Source organism: Bison bison, unplaced genomic scaffold, assembly GCF_000754665.1.
Source record: "Bison bison bison isolate TAMUID 2011002044 unplaced genomic scaffold, Bison_UMD1.0 scf7180017864196, whole genome shotgun sequence".
In the NCBI taxonomy this organism is placed as follows: Eukaryota; Metazoa; Chordata; class Mammalia; order Artiodactyla; family Bovidae; genus Bison; species Bison bison.
Genome location: NW_011494768.1, coordinates 2,192,912 through 2,197,070, shown reverse-complemented (window position 1 = coordinate 2,197,070; position 4,159 = coordinate 2,192,912). Strand labels below are relative to the sequence as shown.

Here is a 4,159-nt window from a genome sequence, read left to right as displayed (position 1 = left end):
CTGCTTTTGAATATGCTATCTAGGTTGGTCATAACTTTCCTCCCAAGGAGTAAGCGTCTTTTAATTTCATGGCTGCAGTCACTATCTGCAGTGATTTTGGAGCCCCCCAAAATAAAGTCTGCCACTGTTTCCACTGTTTCCCCGTCTGTTTCCCATGAAGTGATGATATCTCACTACCTGACAATTCTTCAGCAAGAATTGTGTCTGTTTAACCAAAATCTTCCCTCACCCTGTAAAGTTTCCCCTTAGTGATAGTAATTTTCTTCCCACTGATCCCCACTCTGCTTCTTGGCTATAGATCTCCACTTGTATTTGCTGTATTGGGAATTGAGCCCAGTTCTATATTGAGATCTCTTTTCCCTTATTGCTGTAGTTCCTGTATAAAACCTGTTTTTTTTTTTTTTTTAATATGCATAATATCAATAGAATACAGTCTGGAAGAGCAGCTACTCTTATATGTGCACACTGAACAGATATTTCAGCTTTCAGTTGGTGAAAGCCTGTGAGGAACACGACGTAAGTCAGTGCTTCGTGTACATAAAGAATGTCTGTGGGGGAACAATACTTGACAATTTTCTGTCCTGTTTATTACTGAAAACCCAGGGAGAGGGCAAGGGTGGGATGATTTGGGAGAATGGCATTGAAACATGTATAATATCATATATGAAACGAATCGCCAGTCCAGGTTGGAGGCATGATACAGAATGCTTGGGGCTGGTGCACTGAGATGACCCTGAGGGATGGGATGGGGAGGGAGGTGGGAGAGGGGTTCAGGATGGGGAACACGTGTACACCCGTGGCGGATTCATGTTGATGTATGGCAAAACCAATACAGTATTGTAAAGTAATTAGCCTCCAATTAAAATAAATAAATTTATATTAAAAAAAAAACAACCCAGGATATGGGAAAAGACACATTGGAATCAGCACTGATGGAACACAGCTGGGTGAAAACGAAGGTAGTACATTGCTATTAAATATTCAAATGAAAGATGTGGCCTGTAGTGGCAATTTATAGTGTTGGATTTACAGAGAGCAGTAGGTAGTCAAAAATATGCCATTTGGTTTTGGTTTATTGTTGGAGGAAATACTGATAATTATTAATACTATCAAATTACAGTTTTCCAGTACATTTATGCCTTTTTGATATACTATGAGAAGAGTTGGGCAGCAAGTGTACTGGCTTTGAAGAAAAAAGATGCTCATGTGAATTTTAAAATGAAAGAGAGATAAAAATATTCCTTCATGATTCTGATAATTCTGATAAAACCATTTTGAGTACCTTATTGAATGACATGTCATAGCAGTGTATGTATTAAAGATGTTGAATTGTTTGAAATTTTAGGACATGGAAGCAACCTAGATGTCCATCAGCAGATGAATGGATAAGAAAGCTGTGGTACATATACACAATGGAGTATCACTCAGCCATTAAAAAGAATACATTTGAATCAGTTCTAATGAGATGGATGAAACTGGAGCCTATTATATAGAGTGAAGTAAGCCAGAAGGAAAAACATAAATACAGTATACTAACGCATATATATGGAATTTAGAAAGAGGGTAACAATAACCCGGTGTACGAGACAGCAGAAGAGACACTGATGTATAGAACAGTCTTATGGACTCTGTGGGAGAGGGAGAGGGTGGGAAGATTTGGGAGAATGGCAATGAAACATGTAAAATATCATGTAGGAAACGAGTTGCCAGTCCAGGTTCGATACACGATGCTGGATGCTTGGGGCTGTTGCACTAGGACGGCCCAGAGGGATGGTACGGGGAGGGAGGAGGGAGGAGGGTTCGGGATGGGGAACACATGTATACCTGTGGTGGATTCATTTTGATATTTGGCAAAACTAATACAATTATGTAAAGTTTAAAAATAAAAAAAAATAAACAAACAAAAATATTACCATTTTACAGTTTGCAGTTGAGAGATTAGGATTTCTTTTAAGAAAACTGAACTGTGGTATAAATGGTTTAAACTTTGATGTTTTCTAATATAATTCTTGTTTTGGGAAAAATACATGATTTATTTCCATGTATCTTTTAAAGTCACATTACTGTACATGCAGTATTATAGACATAATGCTTCATAAGAAAATGAAATACTTTTTACAATTAAATGCAACTAGATTAGGAATCTGTTTACCGTGTCTTCCAAGTTGAAACAGTCCATCTTTCTGCTTTCATTTGTGATATGGTTATCAATTTAATGCCTGATGGAACTTTGAAACTCATCATTGGTGAGAAGTCTTTATAATATCTAGGTTCTCAGTAGTCCACATACCCAGAATTTTCTGACAGAACTACCAAATATTAATATTTATTATCATCTAATGATCTTTAATTGGGAATTAGAACTTTCTAGTTTGATAAAAGTGGTAAAAATAGAAGCTCATTGGTCATGGAACTCAGGGTCTTGTGACTTAGTCTTTGTCATTGAGCCAGGCATTGACAGATTATAAGAGCACAAACAAAAATTTTTCTCTTTCACTGGTAAGGAATAATAATAATAAATATTGAAAATTGTTAAAAACTAGTGTGGCATTTTGAATATGGATGCTGAAATAATACTTGTCACCTTGGTAAAACCTTTGTTAAAAAAGGGAATGTATATTGAGAGCTTCAGTTCAGTTCGGTTCAATCCAGTCACTCAGTCATGTCTGACTCTTTACGACCCCATGAACTGCAGCACGCCAGGCCTCCCTGTCCATCACCAACTCCCGGAGTTCACTCAAACTCATGTCCATTGAGTGGGTGATGTCATCCAACCATCTCATCCTCTGTTGTCCCCTTCTCCTCCTGCCTTCAATCTTTCCAAACATCAGGGTCTTTTCCAGTGAGTCAGCTCTTTGCATCTGGTGGCCAAAGTATTAGAGCTTCAGCATCAGTCCTTCCAGTGAATATTCAGGACTGATTTCCTTTAGGATGGACTGGTTGGATCTCCTTGCAGTCCAAGGGACTCTCAAGAGTCTTCTCCAACACCACAGTTCAAAAGCATCAATTCTTTGGCACTCAGCTTTCTTTATAGTCCAACTCTCACATCCATAGATAACTACTAGGAAAACCATAGTTTGACTAGACAGACCTTTGTTGGCAAAGTAATGTCTCTGCTTTTTAATGTGCTGTCTAGGTTGGTCATAAATTTTCTTCCAAGGTGCAAGCGTCTTTTAATTTCATGGCTGCAGTCCTCATCTGCAGTGATTCTGAAGCCCCCCAAAATAAAGTCTGTCACTGTTTCCCCATCTATTTGCCATGAAGTAATGGGACCAGATGCCATGATCTTAGTTTTCTGAATGAAAAATTGAGAGCTTACTGTGGACCAAATATTCAAACATTACTTAGAACATTAGTTCTAAGTGATGAGCTCATGTTCATTGTAAAGGAGCCAGTAATTTATGAACTGAAGCATGGCAAAAATAGATAACTTACCCAAGGTCACCCCTTTGTTAATTGGTAGAACCAAGATTTGAACAGTCTGGTAGAAAAGCCTGAGCTCTTCCTCTTTACCTGACTCAGGAAAATAGCACTCTAGGATTCCCTGAGGTGGTCAAGTCAGCTGTAAGGGTTTTTTATTTTGAAGTCTTCTGAAATCTTTCTCTGTTGTTTTAACATACAGTTCTCCCACATTATTCTCCTACTTATCATTATTAGTATTACTACCACCAACAGGGGGCTTCCCTGGTGGCTCAGTGGTAAAGATCTACCTGCCAGTGCAGGAGATGCAGGAGACACAGGTTCAATCTCTGAGTTGGGAAGATCCCCTGGGGAAGGAAATGGCAACCCATTCCAGTATTCTTGCCTGAAAAATTCCACAGACAGTGGAGCCTGGTGGGGTTGCAAAGAGTCAGACGTGACTGAGCGACTGAGCATGCATGCATACCATCACTAATGAATAATTCATTAGAATCCTTTAAGGAGAGAACTGGTTGCAAAGAAGGGGATGCTTTGGAGATGAAGACAGGAAAGATCACTTTTATGGCCACCGATTGGTTACCTTAGTCTTGGCCAATTTTTTCTTTGGTTATTGGAGCTCAGAGATGATTTAAATGGCTTTTGGTCACAGGACTGGAAAAGATCAGTTTTCATTCCAATCCCAAAGAAAGGCAATGCCAAAGAATGCTCAAACTACCGCACAATTGCACTCATCTCACAC

At 38.9% G+C, this 4,159-nt stretch overlaps 1 protein-coding gene across 1 annotated transcript in view; it reads left to right on the top strand.

Annotated features, from left to right (window-relative positions):
* Positions 1-4,159, top strand: part of MACROD2 (MACRO domain containing 2) — a 2,254,506-nt gene that overhangs the window by 86,441 nt on the left and 2,163,906 nt on the right. The gene's annotated exons all lie outside the window — the stretch shown is intronic.